The 25,960-nt window shown below is 44.0% G+C and overlaps 1 long non-coding RNA gene across 1 annotated transcript in view; it reads right to left on the bottom strand.

Annotated features, from left to right (window-relative positions):
- The window catches only part of LOC129628707 (uncharacterized), a 104,917-nt gene that overhangs the window by 48,952 nt on the left and 30,005 nt on the right, over positions 1-25,960 (bottom strand). Inside the window, exon 2 of the long non-coding RNA XR_008702873.1 lies at positions 2,521-2,665. This is a non-coding gene — a long non-coding RNA (uncharacterized LOC129628707). The remainder of the gene's footprint in view (positions 1-2,520; positions 2,666-25,960) is intronic.

The raw sequence follows: 25,960 nt of genomic DNA on the forward strand, positions 1-25,960 counted from the left end.
TACATATCCTTACACACACACACACACTCAAAGGGTGACAACACATCCTTACACACACACACACTCATTCAAAGGGTAGCAACTCAGCCCTCCTTACTCTAGGGGGCGCTCTCCAGTCAGATGCCTGACAGCCGCCTGGAGGCACTTCCAGAAGACCAAGGTCCTCTCGGAGCCAGAATCTCAGCAGGAGTTCAAGGCCAAGGTGAGAGGCCTCAGCCCTGCTTCTAAAGCCACCCACAAAGGCCTTGACACCGCGGGCCGCAGGCGGATCTGGCATCCTCGGACACCCCTCGCCATTGCCAGGCAAATGCTCCAGCCAAGGCACGTGTGTAGAGCAAGCCTGCCACCTGGTGGTGAGGCTACTCAACTACAAACCGGGGCTCTGGAGGGGTTCGGTGGGCGTGGGGCCCCCCGGGCTGGGGCCCCTCCAGGGCTGATCCCTGAGGCAGCGCTGTCATGTGGGGGCTGCATGGAGCCCTTCCCAGAACCCTTCCAAAGTAGCTCATGGGGGCAGAAAGCAGAAAGCAGGGCGGGGTGGGGTGGGCTGGGGTGGGTTCAAGAGCTAAGACGGGGGACCCAAGGGCCAGGCCTGAATGGACTCAGAGGAGAAGAGATTTCATGTGTCTCTGCCCTGAGGAAGCAGCAGCCTGGGGCACTGGGAAGCTCAAAAATCCAGGTTTCTCTCCTGGGTCCACCACCAACACCCAGCTCTTAGGTAGATGGTGGGCCTTTGCGTGGGGGACCTGGCAAGACAAAGCCCTGCTCTTGAGGAGCTGGTGGGCTTGAAGCAGTTCACACCACGAGCCAGGAGCTGACAGTTTGGATTAAGACAGGAAGGACCTCGGGGGTCAGCCGGCCCAACAGAGACTGCAGGACAGGTTTTGTGAGCCCCTGCCCCCACATGCAAAAATGTCCATAATAAAATTGCATTTTATGACTTTGGTATAAAGATGAATACATTTATACTACACAGGTGGTTCAGCAGTAAAGAATCTGCCTGCAAGGCGGGAGCCACAAGAGACCCGAGTATGATCCCTGGGTCAAGAAGATCTCCTGGAGGAGGGCATGGCCACCCACTCCAGTATTCCTGCCTGGAGAATCCTACAGACAGATGAGCTACAGGATGAGCTATGGAGAGCTCCAGCCCATGGGGTCAAAAAGAGTCAGAGCCAGACACAACTGAAGGGACTTAGCACACATGCTCGCACACCCTATAACATTTCTACAGCCTAAATTTGGGGGGGGGGGTTCCTTCTGACTTGAGAAGAAATTAAAACCTTTCCAGATGCCTAATGGAAACATGAACCCTGAGTCCAACCTCTTCATCTTGCTGATGAGACAGAAGCCCAGAAGAGGACAAGGTCTGCCTGCCATCACACAGCAGGCACTGGCTGGGCTGGGGGGCCACAAGTAAGTCTTCTGAGCCAGACTAGGGTTCTCTTCATTACCCCTTTAACCTCTTTCAGGAGACAGAAGAATCCCTGCTACCTACACTGCAAGCCAAGGAAGAGCCCCCTTGCCCAGCCCCTCCAGGCCCCTTTGATTGCCCACCACGTGGAGAGAGCCTGGTTGGTTTCCACCCACTCCTCCCCGCCCTCCCAGCAGAAGCTTTCCCTCCCCCAGTCCTGGCCAGGCAGCCAAGTCACCACCACCACCACAGCTCTTTGGCCTGCTGTCTTATTAATTCCTAATTTCCAATTTGCAAGAGAGAGCCTTAAACCTCCATCTCACCAGCCCAGCAATCACACAGATGTACCAAGTATCTCTGGACAGCCTTTAATTTATCTCCCAGCGCACACGGGCACTGCTGAGAGACTTGATGGCACCAGCTTAAACATAATAAATTACTCAAGTACCAGAGATTAGTTAATAAAGCTCCAGGCTCCCTCCAAGCCCCTGCTGACTTGGTCGATGACACCAAAGGTTCCTTTGACGCTGCCCAGTGCGGGGCAGGAGCACCTGTGATAGGTGTCCCTGCTCTGAGCCAGCTGTCCAGTCCTCCTCAGAACCCTTGTCGCCAGGCAGAAGTGGTAACGTGGCAGAGAGGAAGGGGCCCCAAGAAACGCCAGGGCAGACTCGCAGTTCCCACTCCAGGCCTCAGTATATCAATGGGGTCATTATCAAATGGTGGCAAGTCTGACCCTTGCTTGGGCACAGCTTGGAAGACCAGGGGTCAGAGGATGCCCAAGAATGAAGCAAGATGTCAGCTACCTTTGGAGCCAGGTGAAGGGAATGGAAATGTTTTCTTGAAGACACAAAGGGCCAGAGATAGTCTGAGGCATTTGAAGGCCTGTCTCTGCCCCTCACTCCAGGTACCTGCCAGGCGTGTCTTCGTTGGGCCTCGCATCCACACCATCTACCGTCTTCTCATCCCCGATGACACAGTAGTCCTCCAACAGTCCTGCCTCGTCCATATGGACACAGTCCACCCCCTCTCTCCACCAGCATCATCTTTATATAGCCCAGCTCTAGCCACATCACTCCTCTGACTACAGTGTGGGATGCTCTTCCATTGCTTACCTAATAAAACTGGCTCCATACCTTGGAATGCATTACCTTCCCCTGTTGGTCATGAAAATTATCAGACTGGGAAAGATGCTTGAGGGAGAGGGTGCAGCTCACCTTCTGGGTGAGATTCTCATTTATTAGATGGTTCTGCAAATTCCTACAAGAGACAAAGAAATGGGCAAAATCACTCAAAATTAGTTCCTAGACCAAGATACTGGGAAAAGGGCTTCCAGAGAGGGTTGGGGAGTAGGAAAAGGCTATCTGTAAACTGCTAAGCATTGCCAGAATCCTGAGCTATCCTGGAAAACCCCTGTTCCTTAAGAATCTCTCCCATTAGCCTCAGCTCAGGCATCCCAAGCCCCAAATGATATCGAGAAAGATAAGCCAAATAACTACATCTTCTTCATTTCTCCTGATACCAAAGCCAGAGCTCCTGGCTCCCAGGCCCTGCCCGCCCCAGGCCCCCACTAGGGTCCCCCTTGGTCCCAAGTCAGACCCGAGAGCAGGGAGTGGGACTTCTTCCCCAGTCCCCTGCCACTGAGGTGCTCTTGAAGGTATATTAAAAAAAAAAAATTGTGATCCATAGTCATCTTTGTTCCCAGGCACTAGTATTATTCATTGTTATCAGCAATAAAAACCTCTTCAATATCTCTAATTCTTTCCTTCCATAATGCTCAAAGTACTGCCTACACATGCTCTTGTTTATGCAGAGACGGCCTCCCTCACACAAGAGGTGGTGGCTGAATATGGGGCAAATTGAATCACATTATAAACGTGCAAGGGAATCCTAACATGAATCCTTTAATAAAGAGAATAATCACCCCTTAATTTTTCATTAGTGTAAACCCAGGTGTTCCTGGAATGAGTATGTTGGATGTGAACAGAACCTATATGTGTGTGCACACACACACCTGGGGAGTGCAACCCACCATGCCCAGAATAGCCCCAGGCACAAAGCAGTCTTAATATTAATAAAAACCTGATAGAGATACTGAGGGTGTATTTTTATAGTGGCAGTGGTGAACGGGAACACCAAAGATGATAAGGTATGATCTAAGGTTGCTTCCCCTGAAGGAAAAGGAAACCGAGGCCCAGAAAGGAGCGATGGCTTTACTGCTGCCACCCACATGCACAGACGCTCCACGTGTTTATAAAAACTCCTGCATCCCTATAGCACAGAGAGCTCTGCTCAGTGCTATGTGGCAGCCTGGATGGGAGGGAGTTTGGGGGAGAATGGGTACATGCATTTGTACGGCTGAGTCCCTTCGCTGTTTGCCTGAAACTATCACAGCATCGTTAAACAGCTCTGTCACTGTTGCTGTCGTATCCACTCAGTCGTGTCCGGCTCTTTGCAAGCCCAGGGACTGTAGCCCACCAGGCTCCTCTGTCCATGGAATTCTCCAGGCAAGAATACTGGAGTGGGTTGCCACTCCTTTTTCCAGGGGATCTTCAAAACCCAGGGATTGAACCCAGGTCTCCTGCTATACCCCAATACAAAATTAAACATTTAATAAAAAATAAAAATGAAAAAAAACATGATGATATTTAAAATTTTTAGAAAAAAGAACTTCTAGGTCCCAAGAAGATGGTATATGCTAGAATTAATTTATTAACGCTATCATTATGGAACTAGAAAGGAAAAGGCTGTTTACTCTCAGCCTGGAGCTTGGGATGAAGAGAACTCTCCCAGACCTCTCCCACCCACATCTGATTCAGATAATCCCAACATTCATCCTGCAAACCTAGTGGTCGATGACCTAGATCCTCAAGCCACTGGCCACTGTTTTATGTGCGGCTCAGATGTCAGCCGAAGACCTGACCCCAAATCCTCAGCCTGTGGGAATCCAGAGCCTCTGATTTTCATGCGTTCCCCATATCTGGTTAATCCCCATTCTCACTGCCTTTGGCCTGCATCCACACTGACCCCCTCCATCCTGCTCTGAGCACCCAGGGCACAAAGCTCAGGCTTTCTGTGGAGGGTTCACAAAAGGCACATGTGCACCAAGCGCTCCCTGTTTAGAAGCATTCCTGGGAATGTGGCATCCAGGAGAGGGGCGCTGAGGAACAGCACAGTATTCTGGGGTCTTGCTGCCTCTCTCATCCCTCACTTCCCTGTCCTCCTGGGAAAACAGCTCATTCTGCACAAAACAGTTTCTTTAATACTCAGGTTCCTTAGAGTCTCAGCTTCTCTCCTTTAAAAACCTAAGAAAATAAAATACCTCAGTGACACAGCTGAGAAAGAGCTCTCAACCCAACCCAACTGTAAGCCCCATGAGGTCAAGGACTGGGTCTTGAGATGGACTGTAAGAGTTCACTTTAATAAATGCCACCATTACAGCCGATTCTCATGACCCACAGTACTCACGTTCCATGAAATCAGCTCAAACACTGAAGTAGCAAATGCTAAACCTTTGTCCCAAAGGGAAATACAGGGGGAGGTTTTGTGAGCCTCTGGTCACATTTTCATCTACTGATCAACATACCATCTTTTTTTAAAATGCATTTCTGTTTAAAGACACCTTATTTAATATCACTGTTGATTCATTAACATTGAACTCACGGCCAATGGTGCTATAATTCATGCCTGATCAGAGCTTATCTAACACGTGTTTTCTCCATAAGGCACTTCACAGCCTTCTGCGCTCGGGACCCCAGACAGCACAGTAGCACCACATGTGCGGGCCATTTTGCAAGATCGCCAAAAAAAGCACACCAAAAAAGTGTACAAAAAGGTGGCACAAAAGAGCCCACGAGAAACACTTGTTTACAGGCTGAGAACTGAAACAAGAAGGCAAAGTGTCGCCTTGTGCGACCTCCACTGAGAATGTGCGCATCAAGCAATTCCAATTTCTCACCATTCTGCACATGTCTGAGTACCCTAGAAAGCACCACAAGGATCCGTGGGGGAGTCATGCATTTTAGCGAGCAGGTGAATTTGAAAACATGGAATGCACCCATAATGAGGATGGACTGTCCCTGTGTGCTGGGGAGTACTACTCAGCCATAAAAAGGAACAAACAGTGGGTGCAGGCAACTGCCTGGATGGCTCAAAGAGGCCAGTCTCAAAGGTCCCACACCATATGGTTCCAATATATGATACTATTGAAAAGCCAAAACAGTAGCAATGGAGAGTGGATCTGTGGGTGCCAGAAGACAGAGGTTGGAGGCAAGTATGGCTTAAATTAAAGGTTAGCTCAAGGGAATTGGGGAGGGGGTGTGATGAAACTATTCTGTATCCTGATGGTAGCAGTGGTAATGCAAATCTCTGCATTTATTAAAATTCATGAACTGTACGTCAAGAGAAAAAAGGTCATGCTACTGTATGGTAATTTAACAAATAAAATAAATATGTAAGCAAATATCATAATAAGGATAACCAGAGAGGCGACACCGCGGCTGCCTTGCTGCAGGGAATAGGGCCTCGGGAGAAGGTGCATGTGGCCATGCGAGGCCCTTCCTAGTGGCCTTGTTGGAGGAAAGAAAGTGACCACACGTGCCTCAGTTATGATCTCCTGCGCCATGCAGGTGACTCCTACAGCCTGTTAGTCACCAAGAGAGGGCCGCCAGGTCTGGAGGCTTCTCAGCCTCGTTCCCTGCATGGGCTCCTCTGCGAGAGGACCCCACTCCTCCCAGGTCCCCAGGGCACTGGCTTTATATCCACATGCAGAGATTCCCCCTCAGAAGTTAGTGTTGCCCCTAGCAACCAGCTCTGTCTCCAAAATGCTTTGAATACAGACTGCCTTAGGAAGACTGCTCCTCAGAACTGGTTTCTAAAAGACCTCCTATCACTATGTGAACAAAACATTTTTAAACAGAAAATTTAACAAGGTTTTAAAACAAAGATTCATCCTTTTCATCCTCTTCTGACTATGTGGTTGCTGAGTGGCTTGGAGGGGACAGGGGACTTGCTGTTCTTCCCACAGGAAGGAAGAGGGAGTGATGGAGGCAGATTGTCAAATGCTACCTGTTCTGGGAGGCCGATGTCTGTCCAAAATCTGATAGTACAGGTCTTAGCACATAGTAGGCGCTTAGTAAGTCCCATAAAATCTAGACGAATCCCCAAGAATAAAAGAGCTGTACAGTATAATGGTTAAAACACAGACATGCCTATTGAATATCATCAATAAACATTGCTGGTACCCAGTAAAGAGCTCACAACAAAGATGGGCTTCAGTGAATAAATAAGATATGGCCCACACCTTCCAAGGTCTCCAGGTCTAGTAGAGAGAAAGATATGCATAAATAATTGCACTATCAGGCAGAGACGCTTGATGCTAGAATAAAATAAAAGAACACGCCATGGGAAAATGGATAGGGAGGAGAGTATTAATCAAGGTTCTTTGGTTGCAAATGACAGAGTCTCAACTTAAATGAATAGAAACAAAACAGCCAATGCATTGGTTCACATAATTTGAAAATACCAGAGTATATCCAGAGACTCGAATGTTGATGTTGATAGAATGATAGGATGTTGATAGAAAATTCTGCTCTTCTGCAATCCTTTGTCCTCTGCCTTCACGAAAGAGGTCTTAAGTTTAGAAATGAATCTGGCTTGAGTCCCAGCTCTACAATTTACTAGCCTGAGCTTTTCTGAGCTTCAGCTTCCTCATTTGTAAAGTGGGAATAATAATACCTACCTCACAGATGGTAGTTGAGGGTTAAAGGTAAACTATAACTGTAATTTTTGTTGAACAAATCCTATATCCCCTTCTCAGCTCAATGATCCTATCTTCTAATCCCAAGTACCCATCCATCCATGCATCCATCCATCCATGCATCCATTCATCCATCCATCTATCCATTCATCCATCCACTCAATATATATTAAACACCTGCTCTGTTCCAGGCAATATGCTATATACTGAGATTAATATGCCTACCCTGATATTAATAAGGTAGGCTCCCCTACCCTTCAGTTATTTACAGGTAAGTAAGACTGATAAGACAAACAAATATGAAACACTAAAATGTGAGGAAGTGCATAGACTTAGTACAAACAATCCCTAACATCTGTATAGTGCTTTTCATTCTTAAAGAACATGGTTATATTCAGTCACTCCACTCATAACAATCTCATGAGATATATTATCATTCCATCTTGCTAATGAGAAAGCTGGGGCAAGTTTTCAGTGATATGACTAAAATGCTCATAGTGGGTGGGAGGCAGGAAAAAGTCCTCCTTTCTGTGATGTTATATTTGTGTGGAACATAAAAGGTTTACTGGGAGGAGAGGGAAAAAAAGAGATTTGTTTTGACATTATTTTGAAATATAGTGACCAATAAAGAAGCCATAACCAGACATCAGCAAACTGAGGATAGAATGAGCCATATGACACAAATACCACCAGCGTGAACAAGGGGGAAAGGGCTGATGCATACGCACAAGCAGTTTGCCATCTGGCTAGAAATGTCTAGATCACAGCATGAGAAGTGGAATCACAGCAAAGTGTTCACATTTTTCTTTTCAATCTTGAGAGAAATTTTGCAGGACCATAGAGCTCTAGGCATTAGTGGTAGAGAACCTGCCTGCCAATGCAGGAGACATAAGAGATGCGGGTTTGATCCCTGGGTCAGAAGATCCCCTGGAGGAGGGGATGGCAACCCACTCCAGTATTCTTGCCTGGAGAATCTCACAGACAGAGGAGCCTGGTTGGCTACAGTCCACGGGGTCACAAAGAGTTGGACATCACTGAAGTGACTTAGCATGCAAGCACAGAATTCTGAGAACTCTGATCTAATATGGACCCTGTGTCTATTGCATCTTCAGATTTCCATATCATCTTTTAGGGACATTAGGATGATCTTTGGCTTCCGTCTTCTCAGTCTCCATACTACCCTTATTGGACACAGATACTATAAGTATTTGTCCGGGGTGACACGGTGAGCAGGCCAAAATCCTGAAACTTGGACCCAAGTCTTGAGATGTCAGTTCTGGTGGCTAATCGGTCACGTGAGGCTGCTTCCCGTACCAGATGCCAGAGGGAGAAAAGGACTCCTGAGAGTCTCTGTGCCCCGCCTGGATCTGACCTGCCTCGAGGAATTTCCCGTTGTGATCTGAACCATTTCCCCTTTTTTCCTTTTCTCCCACCAGGGTGAAACTGACCCACTTCTTCAGGTCCCTTAACTCACAGGTGATGTATGCCTCCCCACTGTGTTGAATCAGCAAGGGAGAGACTTGGGTGGGGACTTGGATCCCCTAAAAGTCTACCTGCTCCACCTGTAGGCAGAATGGCATCTGCTGGCCATGCCAGGGCACCCTGGCCTTGCCAGGATCAGAACACTTCCTGCCAGCGGGTGAGGCAGTCACCACCTGGACTGAGGGTGGGGCTTGGAGGGTTGGACTAGTGCAGCACTTTGGAATCAGTTACCTGGGTTTGAACCTCTGCTCTGCTACTTTCGAGACGTATGAGCTCAGCAAGTCCCTTAACTTTTCTATACCTCAGTTTTCTCACCCACAAAATGGGGATGCCAAGAGTGCTACACAACATTTGTGCTACAGGATTGTTGTAAGGCACAAAAGAGTTTATCGTGCAAATTTATTTCTTCAGTCTTGCATATGTGCCTGCTTGCTTAGTCATGTCTGACTCTTTGTGACCCTATGGACTGTAGCTTGCCAGACTCCTCTGTCCATGGAATTTTCCAGGCAAGAATACTGAAGTGGGTTGCCATTTCCTACTCCAGGGGATTTCCCCCGACCCCTTATGGGTATGTAAATTCTTACCTTTGTTTTACTGCTGACAGGTAAGGGTCAGGGAGGAGAATGTGAGTGTCCCCATAGATCCCACTGGGAACTTCCAGAAATTTCCTGGGATACAAAGAGCAGGAAAGCTTTGCACAAAGTAAAATCACAGAGTTCTGTAACCAGGGGCAGTGGAAATTTTTGGTCTTCGGGCTTGCTTTTTTTTTAAAATCCCAGAAAAAATATAAAATAGTTGTAGAAGAAAGAGTAGATAAAATGGAAGAATAAATGGGACATTTTCCCAGCTGGGCAGGAGGGTGCTGATTGAGTACAATCAATGCCACCAGCCCGCTAACGAGACCCAATCAGGCGGGGCGATTAGAGATATTCTTCAGGGAAAGAAGCCTGACAGCTGCAAGAAAGTTTCTGCTTTTCTAGAAAAGAGGGAGTGGGAGAGACAGGCAGAGTGGTGTGGCAGGAGTGGGTAGGGGGTGGGGTGGGGGAGCAAGAAGAGGGAATCAACAAAGCATCGGCACCACCCAGTCCTTTCCTGAAGTCAAAGAAGAAAGAAGGCAGGATAGAAAGAGAGGAGGATAAAGGTTTTAGGGAGAATCTGCCACTGCCTCCAGTTTCTCAGAGGTTGATTTTCACAGTCGTTCCAACCAACTTCCCTCCTCTTGCTGGACTAAAGACTCCTGGGCTAAATAACCATGTGCACTGAAATGGGTGTGGCAAAGATCACAGCTCACTTCTGCAAAACCTATTACATGTTACAAAGCTCCCTCATGTACAGAATCTCATTTTGACCTCACAGAAACCTTTGAAGAAGATTTTTTTTTAATTAGTTTGTTTACTTTTAGTTTTGGCTGCACTTGGTCTTCTCTGCTGTGTGCAGGCTTTCTCTAGTTGTGGTGAGTGGGGGCTCCTCTGGCTGTGGTGCACAGGCGTGTCATTGTGCCGGCTTCTCTTGTTGCAGGGCTCTAAGGTACACCAGCTTCAACAGTTGTGGTGCATGGGCTTAGCTGCCCCAAGGCATGTGGGATCTTCCACAGCCAGGGATCAAAACCATGTCTTTTGCATTGGCAGATGGATGGATTCTTAACCACTGGACCACCAGGAAGCACCTGAAGGATGCATTTTTAATAAATTCCTCACTTGAAGGGTGACTTTAGTACAGCTCATTTTATATGTATATATTGGGCATCTACTTTGCATGCAGTATTGGTATTAGCTTGAATAAAATACTGCCTGCTTTCAGGGAGCTCTTAGTCTGGTAAGAGAGACATATATCATTTCAATAAAGTCTGGCAGCTATTCTTTTCAGCAGAATTATAACTAATAGATGCAGGAGGAATTGCTTATTCAAAAATCATTATTTTGCAAATTTCAAAGGAATAATTAAAATTTTAGGCAAGAACCATTGGGATGCTAAAACCATGGAGTAAAAATTTGGTGAGGACTAGGATATTGACCGGAGAAGGCAATGGCACCCCACTCCAGTACTCTTGCCTGGAAAATCCCACGGACAGAGGAGCCTGGTAGGCTACAGTCCATGGGGTCACTAGGAGTCGGACACGACTGAGCGACTTCACTTTCACTTTTCACTTTCATGCATTGGAGAAGGAAATGGCAATCCACTCCAGTGTTCTTGCCTGGAGAATGCCAGGGACGGGGGAACCTGGTGGGCTGCTGCCTATGGGGTTGCACAGAGTCAGACACGACTGAAGCAACTTAGCAGCAGCAGTAGCAGCAGCAGGATATTGACAATCTTAAAGTATCTCCCCGTAGATTACTTATTAATTACAAATGAGGAAATGATAAACTTCCAGTAGAGAAACTCGGAAGGCAGCACTTGACAAAGTAATCAAATTAAACAAGACCAAAAACAGGACAAAGAGGCACCCTATGCCTCTTGATACAATGCACTGAAATGGATGCAACAGAATTTATCTAATACACCTGCCAGAAATGTTTAATCTGAAGTTAACCAGGAAGAAACCATCACACATATCCAAACAGAAATCCAAACAGAAGGACATTCTACACACCAGCTGTCCGGCACTCTTCAAAACTGTCAAGGTCATGAAAGATAAAGAAAGGCTAAAGAACTACTGTTCCAGATTCAAGAAATAGACGCAATCTCACAACTGAATGCAGTGTGTGATAATGGCTTGTGTCCTGTATCAGAAAAAGAATTCCTCTAAAGGACATTTTGAGTATAATTTGGTGACATTTGAATAGGGCTGTACAAGAGCAGAAGCCTGTTGACAGTGGGTAGATAAATGAGTGGCAGAATTCAACTGCCTACTTGACATCTACACAATGATGTCTAAAAGATTTCTCATCATTAGTTCTTGATTCTTCCCACCCTTAAACCTGTAACTATCATATATCCCATGTGAGTTAATGTCCCAGCATCTACCCAGATGCTCAAGCCAAGCATCTAGAAGACATCTCTGTTTCTTTCTGCTACCTTCATAACCAATCTATCAGCAATTCCTGTTGACTGTACATTCAAAGTATACCCCACACTGACTCACTGCTTCTCACCTCTACTGCTGCAACTCTGGTCCAACCCACTACCATCTTATGGGAGGACTACAATAATAACGTCTTCATTTTCTCCTACAAGTCATCTTTAACACAGGGGCTAAAGAAATTTTCTTTGCTTATAAGTCACTACATGCCACCACCCTGCCTTAACCTCTCCAAAGTTCCTATTGAGCTTAGAACAAAATCCAGGAACATTCTATCTCCTCCCTGAAAGAAACCCTTATCTCCTATATTCTCTGTGCTGAGCTTTCTGAAAATCAAACCCAGAGTGGTATCCTGTGAGTGGCTGAATTACTGTACAAATTGTATTTCCAACCTTGCAGGGCATCCTATGGTAAAACTAGGACATGGATTGAGAAGAAATGAGATCCTGAAAATTGGACTGGGGACATATGAGAAGTTCCCAGTGAAGTTAAGGGTCCCTACATTCTGTGAAGTCTTCCTTGTAGAAGCAATTCTTACATTTCCTCCTTACATTAAGAAGGTTTGCTGGGTTTTTGTCTGAAGAACCCACAATGGTCTGTTCTAATGTAGTTGCCTTGCAAGGCATTGATGATTCTCCTTAGGACCCCTGCCAAACATCTTTTCTTTCAATCCTATAACCAGTCAATCCTAAAGGAAATCAACCCTGAATATTCACTGAAGGACTGATGCTGAAGTTAAAGCTCCCAATCTTTGGCCACCTGATGTGAAGAGCTGACTCACTGGAAAAGACCCTGATGCTGGGAGAAATTGAGGGCAGGAGAAGGGGGCGACAGAGGATGAGTAGTTGGATGGTACCACTAACTCAATGGACGTGAGTTTGAGCAAACTCCAGGAGATAGTGAAGGACAGGGAAGCCTGGCATGCTGTAGTCCATGAGGTCGCAAACAATTGGACATGACATAGCAATTGAACTACAGAAATCTGGGGGATATGTGTGGAAATGAATATTATGTGTGGGAGCAAGGTAAAAGGAACTTAAAGTTGGGTCAGGCCACATTTATTTATTTGGGCTCATGAAGCAGAGATTCTGGATTCTATATTAGCTTGAAGGGCTAGGAAGGGCTCTGTCAGCTTCTTTGGTTAGTTGACTGAAACACAAATGCAAACATGGCCTACATTAAATTAAGCTGGAATACTAAAGCTGCCTTGGTATACAGTGGAGGAAAGTATCTAAAGACTTAAGGAGATGGGAATATTAAAGTGAATTTACTGAATTGGCAAAAAAAAATTCATTTGGGTTTTTTGGTAAGGTGTTACAGAAAAACCCTAATGAACTTTCTGGCCAACCCAAAATTATGTAGGACCTATTCACCCACCCCAGGAGGGTCTAAAGGACATGCCTTTCCCCACAACTATGAGAAATCCATTTATGAGAAAATCCCAGTGTCATTAAAGAGTTCATTAGTCACCCTTCTCTGTGGTTTGGAAATTACAATGAGAACTGGTACTGTTGAACAAGGATCTCTAAATGGAATGGATATAATAGAATACTAGGCAGCAGTGATATTAACTGCCCGAGACCAGGCAGGCATGGTTACTGTGATGGACAGCAAAGTCAAAGCAGTAATCAGAATCTTTCTGACTCTCAGAGACCCATGGCACTAACTAGTTGATTATGATGCCCCTAGAAGAGAAACAGATATATAGTTCATTAAATTCTTATAAGCAGAGGAGTTCTAGGTCTATGAACAGAAGTCCAACATGAAAGACAGAAACATGGTCACAGCCCCTCAGTCAATCCCAGACTTGAGTCAGTTTACAGACTTAGAATACTTTGAATAAAAGGGAGCCTGGGTCAACTTTGCTTCATTGCTAAATACCTATCCTGTTAGTCTTCCTCCCAGTCTTCTCCAAAGGGACATATAGACATTTACCTGAGTGATTGTGCTCTGGAGGAAGAGAAATAAATGTATCTTTTAGAGATTGCTAGACATTGGCTCTAAATTGACACTAATTCCTAGAGACCCCAAATGTGTGGCCCACCAGTAGACTAAAAGCTTATCCATGGAAGTTTAGTTCACGTCCCTCTCATAGTGGGACTAGTGGGTCTTTGAAGGCTCAGTAAATCCTTGAACCCAGTCTGTGGTTATTTCCCCATCTCTGGAACACATGACTGGAATCCAAGGTCAGTAACTGGCAAAACCCCCATATTGGTTCCCCATCCTATAGAGAGAGGGTTTTTCTAGCAGGAAGTGCCTGGGGGAAGCTGCAAGTACTGCCTATACCTACACAAATAGTGAACCAAAAGTAAGACAGCATCCCTGAAGGAAACGCCGAGATGAATGTTACCATTAAGGACTTGAACGATGCAGGTGTAGTGATTCCCACCCCATCCCCATTTAACTTACCTAAGCAGAAAACAGATGGATACTGGAGAATGACAGTGGATTATTATAAACTTAGTCAGGTGATGACTCCAATTGCAATTGCTCTTCCAGATGTGGTTTTGTTGCTTGAGCAAATTAATATATCCCCTGGTACCTGGCATGTAGCTATTGAGCTGGCAAAGGCTTTTTTCTCTATACCTGTTAGTAAGGACCACCAGAAGCAATTTTCTTTCAGCTGGTGTAGGCCAGTCGTATACATTTACTGTCCTACCACAGGGGTATAACAACTCTCCAGGAATATGTCATAATTTAGTTCACAGTGAACTTTGATCACCTTTCCCTTCCATAGGACATTAAACTGGTCAATTGCATTGACAATATTAATAGACCTGGTGAACAGGAAGTAACAACTCTCCTAGACATATTGGTAAGATATTTGCATGTCAGAAGACAGGAAATAGGGACTTCCCTGGTGGTGCACTGGATAAGAATCCTCCTGCCAATGCAGGGGACACAGGTTCAATCCCTGGTCTGGGAAGATTCCACATGCTGTGGAGCACCTAAGCCCATGTGCTGCAACTACCAAAACTGTGCTCTAGGGCCTGCGAGCCACAACTGCTGAGCCTGTGTGCCACGACTAATGGAGCCTGTGCCCCTAGAGCCTGTGCTCCGTAACAAGAGAAGCCACCACAATGAGAAGCACGTGCAACGTTAATGAAGAGTAGCTCCTGCTCATAGCAACTAGAGAAAGCCTGCATGTAGCAACGAACACCAAGCATAGCCAATAAATAAAATAAAAATTTCAAAAAAGAACATGAGAAATAAATCCCACAAAAATTCAGAAGTCTTTCTACCAGTAAAATTTCTAGGGGTCCAGTACTGTGGGGTATGTCTACATATCCCTTCTGAAGCAAAGGAAAAATTGTTGCATCTGAACCCTTCTACCACACACACAAAAAAGAACTGGCATAACATCTAGCAGGTCTCTGGATTTGAAGCCAAAATATCCCTCATTCGGGAATGCTTTTCTAACCCTCTAACCAAGTGACCCCAAAATCTACTAGTTTTGAGTGGACCCAGAACAAAGGAAGACTCCACCACAGAACCAAGCTCTTCTGCAGATTGAGCCATGTGATCCAGAAGAGCCAATGGAGGCTGAAATGTCAGCAGGGGACAGAGATGCTGTGCGAAACCTTTGATGGGTATCTGTAAGAGCCTTAAGATTATGGAGCAAAGCCATGACATCTTTTAAGAATAACTATTATCCTTTTGAGACATCCCTTTTGGCTTCTTACTGAGCCTCAGTAAAGACTGAGCACCTAACTGTGGGCCACCAGAATAACCGTGTGTTATTATGCATGCCATCTGAGCTGCCATGATGAACTGGGTGTTACCTGACTCACCAAGCCATAAAGTTGTGTGTGCCCACTAGCACTCTATTACCAAATAGAAATGGTGTATATGAGATCAGGCTCAAGCGGGTGAGAAAGTCAAAAGTAAGTTGCATGAGGTTGTGTCCCAAGTGCCCATGGCCCCTATTCCTTCTACATAAATTTCTTTCCCTGGGCCTGCACCTTGGCTGCATGGGGAGTATTCCATGGCCAGCTGAGAAAGAGAAAACACAACCTAGTCTACAGATGATTTTGCATGATATACAGGCACTGCCTCAGAATAGACAGGTGTAGTATGAAATGCCCTTTTCTGGAACATTCCAGAAGGACAGTGGTGAGAAGTCCTCCCAGTGGGCAGAACTTTGCACCTGATTGTTCATGTTGCCTGGAAATAGAAATGGTCAGAGGTACAAGTCTATACCAGTCTTGGGCTGTGGTCATTGATTTGGTTGGGTGGTCAGAACCTGGAAGTAACACAATTGGAAAATTAATGGCAAGGAGGTTTGGGAAATAGGTGTGTGAATAGACCTCTCTGAATGGGAGATAATGTGAAGTTATATGAGTGCTCACCAAAAGGCAACCTTGGCAGAGGACATTTTAATAATTTAGTAGATGGGATTATCACTCTGCAGATGCCAGCAAGCTTCTTTCCCCATTGCTAAATAGCTCATGAACAAAGTGGTCATCATTCAGGGATAGAGGTGACGCATGCCCTCAGCAACATGGGTTTCATTCACTGAGGCTGACAAGACTACAGCCACTGCGGAGTGCCGCATCTGCCATCAGCAAAGACCAACACAAGTCTTTGATATGGCACCATTCACCAGGATAATCAGCCAGCTGCCTAGTGGCAGATTAATGACATTGGACCACTTTCACTATGCAAGGCGCAACTTTTGTTCTTACTGGAACAGACCCTTACTCTGGACAAGGATTTACTTTCTCTGTCCCCAGTGCTTCTAACAAAACTACCATTCATGGATTTATAAAATTCTTATTTACCATCATGGTACTGTACACAGCATTGTTTCTTATCAAGGAACTCACTTCACAGCAATGAAGTGCAGTAATGGACCTGCACTCCTGGAACTCATGGGTCGTACCATGTTCTGCATTGTCCTGAAGCATCTGACTTGACGCTTTCCAGCTAAGTGGAAAGACCTTGTGGGGCTGGAGCAAAGGTCTGCAGAAGGCTGTACGTGCTCTAAATCAGCATCTAGTATATGGTGCTGGTTCTCCATAGTGAGGCTTCACGGATCTAGGAAGCAAAGAGTGGAAATAGGACTGGCTCTATTAAATATTACCCCTAATAACAAGACCCCACTAGGAGATGCAACAATGATTCCACTGAACTGGACCACTCAGGCACTTGGGGCTCCTCACGTCTCTGAATCAACAAGCACAGAAGTGGGTCACCATACTAGTAGGATGGTTGATCCTAATTATTAGGAAGAACTAGGTTGCCACTACAATAATGGAGAAAGTATGTCTGGGATACAGGAAATCCTTTAGGGCTCTCTTAGTACTTCCATGTGCTGTGACTAAATTCAATGGAAAACTGCCACAACTTAGTTCAAGCAGGACTACTAATGGCCCAGACACTTCAAGGATGAAGATTTGGGTCACTTCATGAGGCAAAGTCAGACCAGCTAAAGTGCTTATTAAGGACAAAAGGAATGTAAAATGAGTAGGAGAAGGAAGTTAACATACCACCTATGAGCATATGACCAGTTTTAGAAACAAACATTATTAATAGTCATAAGTGTTTCTTCCTTGTTATGAAATATATATAATATTTGCATAAAATATTCTAATATAGATATTTAATTTTACATTTAAGTGTATTATATTTATAATAAATTGTTGTTGTTCAGTCACTAATGTCCAACTCTGCAATCCCATGGACTAGAGCATGCCAGGCTTCCCTGTTCTTCACTATCTCTTGAAGTTTGCTCAGGTCATGCCCATTGAGTCAGTGATGCTATCTACATTACATCAATATATACTACATTGCATCAATGCATATTACATTGATTCAATTCATACTACATTGAACCATTTCATCCCTCTGCCCTCTCTTCTCCTTTTGCCTTCAATCATTCCCAGCATCAGGGTCTTTTCCAATGAGTCGGTTCTTCGCATCAGGTGGCCAAGTGTTGGAGGTTCAGCTTCAACAGCAGTCCTTCCAATGAATATTTAGGGTTGATTTCCTTTAGGATTGACTGGTTTGGTCTCCTTGCTGTCCAATAGACTCTCAAGAGTCTTCTCCAGCACAATTCGAAAGCATTCATTCCTCAGCACTTAGCCTTCTTTACAGTCCAGCCCTCACATCCATACATGACTAGTGGAAAACCATAGTTGACTATATAGGCCAGCAAAGTGATGTCTCTGCTTTTTAATACACTATGTACATTTGTCATAGCTTTCCTTCCAAGGAGTAAGTGTCTTTTAATTTCATGGCTGCAGTCACCATCTGCAGTGACTTTGGAGCCCAAGAAAAGAAAATCTGTCAATGTCTTCTACTTTTTCCTCTTCTATTTTCCATAAAGTGATATTTTTATAATGAATTTGGGAAAACTCCAGGAGATGGAGAGGGGCAGACAGGCCTGGCATGATGCAGTCCATGGGGTCACAAAGAGTCAGACACAACTGGGTGACTGAACAACAAAAATATATAATATGTAATTTATATGTAATGTATATATTATATATAAATTATATGTATTTATAATATATTATTGTTGTTATGATAAATATAAATAAATATGGATGAAACTACATAAATATGGCATATAATATTTTTCTTCTCTTATTCCCTTATCTCATCTAACAACAGATATATTAATAGTAGCTAACTTTATACCTCAGTATTTAAGATACAAGAGGATACAAGACAAAGAATGGTGAACAGCATGCAAGGACTTTGAAATCTCTTCTGTGGAAAATATTGGTATGTTTTGTTTGTTCTCAGGATAGTTCTTTCATGTTAGACAGAAGTAGGACATCATTATTGTCTTTATTTGGATACTAGGTTTGAGGAGCTATGTATGGGTACCAAGTAGGCAGGGGGTGGTCTGTGATGATCATTTCTACATGTCAGCTTGCTAGGCTGCAGTCCCCAGTTATCTAGAAGTTGGTGTAAAGATATTCTGTGGATCCTAGATAATCAGAGTAGTTTTAATTTAATCAGTTGAAAGGCTTTAAAAGCAGGACTGAGGCTTCCCTGAGAGAAGAAATTCCGCTTGTAGACAGCAGCTTTAGCTCGTGGCTGAGAGTTCCAGCCTACCTTTCCTGATAGCATCCCTATGGATTCCAGACTTGCCTAGCCAACCCCCACAATCGTGTGTGCCAATTCCTTATAATAAATCTCCTGATATGTATTTCCTCTTATTCAGCTTCTCTGACTGAACCTTCACTAATGCAATTAGCGGGTCATGGGATTTTATATGACATAGGACAAGTATCAATACTTAAACATCAACAGCAAAATGGATGTAATTACCAAAAGAATTTGCAAGGTCTGAAGCCATTGGGGTAGGGGAAGCAATGAGTGGGTTGAACAGAAGAGATCTGTGGTATTGGTTAACTGATCATGAAGAAAAAGAAAGTTCCCTATGGTACCATGCTGCTTTTATACCTTTTTTTTTTTTTTAAATCAAGTGTTGGAAAGCAGAAGGCTGCCATCAGCTATCATAGTGGAAATTTCTAGGCCTTCACCCCATTTCACACCCAAACCCACAGGTGAAATGGAGTCCAGATTATACTGTGGAAAGATCCTACAGTGTCATCAGAAGTACATACAGTCTGTACTACAACAATCCTTCTCCAGAGTGACATGAGGCATTTGCCAGGATGATCGCACCCCAGGGAAAAGGAAATACCTTAACTGTTCAAGGACCGTTAGACGCAGGATTTGAGCTGACTCTGATACCAGGGAACTCAAAATGCCATCAAAATCTTGATTAGAGTAGAGGTTCTGGGGGTGAGGTGGGGGCCGGGATGGCCGAGTAGGAAGATCATGAGCTCACCTCCTCCCACAGGCTCACCGAAATTACAACTATTAACAGAGCACCTATTGATGAGAAAGACCTGAAGAGTAGCAGAAAAAAAGCTTCTACAACTAAAGATATAAAGAAGGAACCACAACAAGCTACGCAGAAGGGGTGGAAATGAGGTACAGTCAAGACCCACAGCCTCAGGTTAAAAACCCACAATGGGAGGATAACTATGATGGCAGAGGCTCTCCCCAGCCCAGGGGTCCTGTGCAGGAAGATAAGCCCTCAGAGCCTTTCATTTGAAGGACAGCAGGGCTTACTTTGGGGACAGCCAGGGGACTGCAGGAAATAAAGACTCCACTCTTAAAGTGAAGGGAAGGGAAGTCACTCAGTTGTGTCCGACTCATTGCGACCCCGTGGACTATAGCCTACAAGGTTCCTCTGTCCATGGAATTTTCCAGGCAAGAATACTGGAGTGGGTTGCCATTTCCTTCTCCAGGGGATCTTCCTGACCCAGGGATTGAACCCGGGTCTTCCGCATTGCAGGCAGAGACTTTACCATCTGAGCCACCAGAGAAAATCTCTCATGTTCCAAGACCCAGGACAGAAGCAGTAACTTGAAAGAAATCTAGGTCAGACCCACCTGCTGATGTTAGAAAGACTCTCAAGAAGGCAGGAAGTCCCTGGCTCACCCTGGGGACATAGACACTGGCTTAAGCCTTTTGGGAGGAGTTTCTTCTACCGTAAGAACACTGGTGCTGGCAAGTACCATTTTGGAATTCTCCTTCTAGCTTAATATCACTAGGACTTGGCCCAACCCACCAGCCTACCAGCACCTATCGGTACTAGGACACCTCATACCAACCAGGTAACTGCAAAATCTGAATTCCCAACCACCAGTGGGCCAACAGCAAATCCAGTATCTCGGGGCCCTGAAGCCACAGGCCCCAGAACACAGCTTCACCTACCAGTGAGCTGGCACTAGGCCCAGGACCCCTTTGAGCCCTCCTCTGCTCACCACTGGGTCAACACCAGCCCCGGTACCCCCAGGGTCTTGCAACCACCCAGCCCAGGACCCACTCCACATACTAGAGGCCAGCAATCGTCCCAGAACACCTGGGGCTCTACAGTCAGTTGCCTCACGACCCAGCCCTGTCCATTAGTGGCCAGCAGCCTCAACACAAAACAAAGCCTGGCAACCAACCAGACCAGGAGCCAGCCATGCCCAAAGTAGTCAGCCCACCACAACAGAAGGGTCCACACAGCCCACATAGAGGGCAATCCTAGAGCATGTAGCTCAAGTTGCCAGAGGGGAGTGCACTGCTAGGACCCGTAGGACATCTCATACAGAAGCCATTTCTCCAAGATCAGAAAGTATAATCAGCTTTCCAAATACATAGAAAAAAAATAGCTAGTTAGGCAAAATGAGGTGACAGAGGAATATGTTCCAAATGAAGGAACAAGATAAACCACAAAAGAACTAAGTGGAATAAGCAACCTACCTATTAAAGAGTTCAAGAAAATGATCATAAATATGCTTAAATAATTCAGGAGAAAAATGGATAATAGAGTGAAAAGTGTGAAATTTTTAAAAGGTTGAAAATATAAATAGGAACCAAATAGAGCTGAAGAATGTAATAACTGAAATAAAAACTACACTAGAAGGAATAAACAGTAGATTGGATGATTCAGAAGAACAGATCAATGAAACAAACTGGAAGACAAGTTGTCAAAACCACTGAAGCTGAATGGAGAAATGAACTTTAAAAATTAGGACACTATAAGATACAGTCAAGGACACCACCAGATGTACTATATTTATATTATATAAGTCTCAGAAGGAGAAAAGAGGGGGAAGGGGAGGCAGAAAACATATTTGAAGTGATAATAGCTGAAAACTTCCCTAACCTGGGAGGGGAAACAGATATCTAGGCCTAGGAAGCACGGAGAGTCCCAAACAGGATCAACTCGAAGAGAATCACACCAAGACACAATTGTAATTAAAATGGCAAAAACTAAATGTAAATAGAGACTATTAAAAGCAGCAAGGGAAAAGCAACAAATTATATACCAAAGAACTCTCATAATTCTATCAGCTGACTTCTCAACAGAAGCTCTGCAGGCCAGAAAGAAGTGACATGATGCATTTAAAGTGATGAAGGGGGAAAACCTGCAACCAAGTATATTTCATCTAGTAAGGCTTTCACTCAGATTTGGAGATCCAAAATTTTACACACAAGCATAAGCTAAAAGAATTCAGTACCGCCAAACCAACTTTACAAGAAATGTTAAAGAAATTGATCTAAGTGGAAAAGAAAAGGCCACAACTATAAATAAAATTATGAAAGGGAAAAAAATCTCATTGAAAAAGACAAATATACAATAAAAGTAATAAATTAACCACATACAAAGCTAGTTGGAAGGTTAAAAGACAAAAGTAATAAAAATCATCTATGTCCACAATAAGTAGTTAAGGGATACAAGAAACAAATAAAATGTAAAATATGATGTCAAAAACAATAAACATGAGGTAGAGGAGAAGTAAATATGTAGGGCTGTTAAAATACATTCAAACTTAAGAGATTAGCAACTTAATCATATACATGTAAACTGCTATATATAAATCTCAGGGAAACCACAAACCAAAAATCTATAATACATATAAAAGGGAGAGGAATTCAAACATAATGCTAAAGATAGTCATCAAATCACAAAGGAAGAGAGCAAAATAAGAAGGAACAAAAAAGATACAAAATCAATCTACCAAAATTAACAAACCGGCAATAAGCACATACTTAATAATTACTCTACATGTAAATAGACTAAGTGCTCCAATCAAAAGATATAGAGGAGCTGAATGGATACAAAAACAAAACCCATATATATGCTGCCTACAAAAGACAGATCTAAAGACACACAGTCCAAAGGTGAGGGGATGGAAAGATATTCCATACAATCATTTCATGAAGTATGTAAGTCACATCATTATGCTGTATACCTTGAATTTGTAGAGTGATATGTATCAATTATACAATCAATAAAATTGGAAGAAAAAGAGTAGAGGTTTTGGAGGACAGATGATGAATGGAGTTTAGGCTCAAGTCCACCCACGGTGAGTTCACTGAGCCTATCAAGTCATTCTGTGGTTATTCTGACATCTGGCAGAACTTTTCTATTGTTTCCCTGGCCTATGGATTAAAGGTTATTAAGATGAGGGGAAGGGATCAAGTGGAAACCCATGATTCTCACCTCTGATAAAGATAGTATATCAGAAATAGTGCCGTTAACTGGGGTATTGCAGAAGTTCCCACCACCATAAAGGTATGAGGGTGATAGTCCACATCCTATTCCTTTTCAATTGCCTATCTCAGCCCTGTGAAAACACGGCTGATCGTGACAGATAATGGTTGATGACTAAACTTAACCAGGTGGTAGCCCCAATTGCAGCTGATGTGGCAGCCAGTTTGGACTAGAGGTTTTGGAGGACAGATGATAAATAGAGTTTAGGCTCAAATCCACCCACAGTGAATCCACTGAGCCTATCAAGTCATTCTGTGGTTATTTTGGCATCTGGCAGAACACTTATAGCTAATGATTTGGCAAATGTATTCTTGATCCCCATCAGTAGGAAAGATGAAAAAATAGTGTGCATTTACATGGTCAGGGCAGCAATACACAGACATTATATTTCCAAAGGGTTCTATTAACTTTTTGCTAAAGTGTAGTGCGCAGTGTCGGAGAAGGCAATGGCACCCCACTCCAGTGCTCTTGCCTGGGAAATCCCACGGATGGAGGAGCCTGGTGGGCTGCAATCCATGGGGTCGCGAAGAGTCGGACACGACTGAGTGACTTCACTTTCATTTTTCACTTTCATGCACTGGAGAAGGAAATGGCAACCCACTCCAGTATTCTTGCCTGAGAAACCCCATAGACAGAGGAGCCTAGCAGGCTCCTATAAACCATTTCTATAATTTTTTTAATTGTACAACTCACAGTAAAGGAACCAATTTTATAGAGGCTTGTGGCCAGAAATGAAAGAAGAGATTTTTAAATCATTTCAAGTAAGCTCAGGGTATTTATTTTTAAATTTTCTTCAAAATGAAACAAGTGATACTATACTTTCAAAATCACTCTTCAGTTCTTCATGATACAACCCCAATACTCTAATCCCATAAAATTATACTTAAACTGAGATTATCTTTTAATAAAAGAAATACATTTATGATTTATACACAGGGATTACAATTGACTAACTTAAAATATTATAAACCATATACACAAGTTTATGTGAGTTCAAAAACACCCACACTGGTCTAACCTGGTAAAATAAAACACTCCACCAATCATGAACTTAGATATCACAGCAATGTCAAATTGTTACAGAATTTTCTAAAAGCAGACCTCTCAATTTCTGCGTTCATCTAGTTGCATAGCAGTAATAAACAGTTCACAAACTAGCACAAGTCTACACATTTTCATTAGCCCTACTGTAGATGGCCTAAGGAAAAAATCAGTGCAATAAATAAGAAATTCCATGAAGATTAAGGATTCTGCTTTAATCCTTATATTAAAGTTTTTAATATTAAAGTTTTTACAGTGCTGGTGGTCTGGGGCAGGTTGAGACATTTTCTCTGAGATAAATGATATATTCTTGTGTCTCATTCCACCTACCATTTGCATTTGTATAAGAACTGCCCTTGGGAAGACTGCTTTGATCCATTATCAGGTGACTTTGAAGGCTTTCAAAAAGAACAGCCTCTGTAGCATATATAGACTGTGGGTACAGGTTGTCATGTCACTTAGACAATATAAACCAGTGGCAGAGACAGGTATCCATAGTGTATAGGGGTATTTAATGGAATCTTCCACAAGCCCCACCTGGTGAGACATCTGACATGCTCTTAGCTTCCCTCATAGCTCAATTGGTAAAGAATCTGCCTGCAATGCAGGTAGACCTGGGTTCGATTCCTAGGTCAGAAGGATCCCCTGGAGAAGGCAACGGCAACCCACTCCAGTATTCTTTCCTGGAGAATCCCATGGACAGAGGAGCCTGGCAAGCTACAGTCTACGGGGTCACAAGAGTCGGACATGACTGAGTGACGAAGCACAGTGGAGACTGAATCCAGATGAAATCAAGGAACTGGGTTACCACAGTTGCCCATTATGGCATGAGTTTTATCAGAGCCACCAAGTTATAAGGTTGAGTGGGCATAACCACAATCTATCATGCAGTGCAGATGGCACATTTCAGATTGAGGCAGAGCAGGTCCAGAAAATACAAGTCAATTATACTAAGCGAGCCAGACTGCCATGTCTCTGGACCAAACATGTGTTCACTGATTCCCCTACTCTAATTCACATGTATTACCTCATGGGGTAGAAGAGTTCTTAAACCAACCAAGGGAAAAAAAATAAAAGGACCTCAGGCTGGTTTGTAAAAACTGTAGTATGATAGTACTAGCCAAAACTTGCTGCTGCATTGAAGTCCTACTCAAGAGTGACTAAAGGAAATTTTCTCAGTGGTAAATACTCCCAGTGGGCAGACAAGGAATGTTACGCTTCATCATTTTCTGTGGGTGAAGGAAAAGAAACCTGGCTGTATATATACATGACTCCTGGGTAGCAGATGGCTTGGTTGGAAGGAGCCTGGAAGAAAAACAATTGGAAGATTTGAGACAAGGAGGTCTAGTGAAAAGATACATAAACAGATCCATGGGCACATAGGTGGGCACAAAAGATGCAGATCTTTGTATCTCCTCATGCTCAAAAGGTCATCTACTATAGAAGCAACCCTTAACAGTCAAGTCCTGCGAAATCAGCCAACCCATCTCCTCCTCCAATCAGTGCTGATGCAATGATCTCATGAACAGAGTGTGTGGTGAGAATGGAAATGACACAGGGTCCCCAAAGCATAGGCTTCCCCTCATCATGACTGATTTACCTGGTCTCTGTGATGCTTGCCTGGCATGCCAGCAGCAGAGACCTGTCTGAACCCTTGATATGGCACAGTTTCTGAAGGAGATCAGCCAGTTACTTGGAGCCCCTCGATTACATCAGATTCTTTGCACTTTGGAGGCGATAGAAATTTGTTTTCACCAAAATTTGTACTCTTCATATGTGTGCCTCCTGCCTATAAAATCACCTCTGGCACTACTATCCAAGGGCTCACAGTAGGCCTAACCTAACATGGTCTCACACATAGCACTGCCTTGGATCAAAGCTCCTATTTTATGTCAAACGAGGTGCACCAATGGACACACGGCCATGATCACGGGATATGCTGGTTTAACCAGGTACTGCATCACCCAGTCAGTTCAGTAAAGTAGTAGATTAGTCTTTAATGCTCCAACTAAGATGCCAGTTGAGGGTCAGTATCTTATGGATTGAGATTAACATATATTATATATGTTAAAATAATGACATATGTGTGTGTGTGCTCAGTTACTAAGTCTATTCTGATTCTTTGCAACCCCATGGACTGTAGCTCACTAGGCTCCTTTGTCCATGGGATTTCCCAACCAA

Source organism: Bubalus kerabau, chromosome 15 (genome assembly GCF_029407905.1).
Source record: "Bubalus kerabau isolate K-KA32 ecotype Philippines breed swamp buffalo chromosome 15, PCC_UOA_SB_1v2, whole genome shotgun sequence".
Classification (NCBI taxonomy): Eukaryota; Metazoa; Chordata; class Mammalia; order Artiodactyla; family Bovidae; genus Bubalus; species Bubalus kerabau.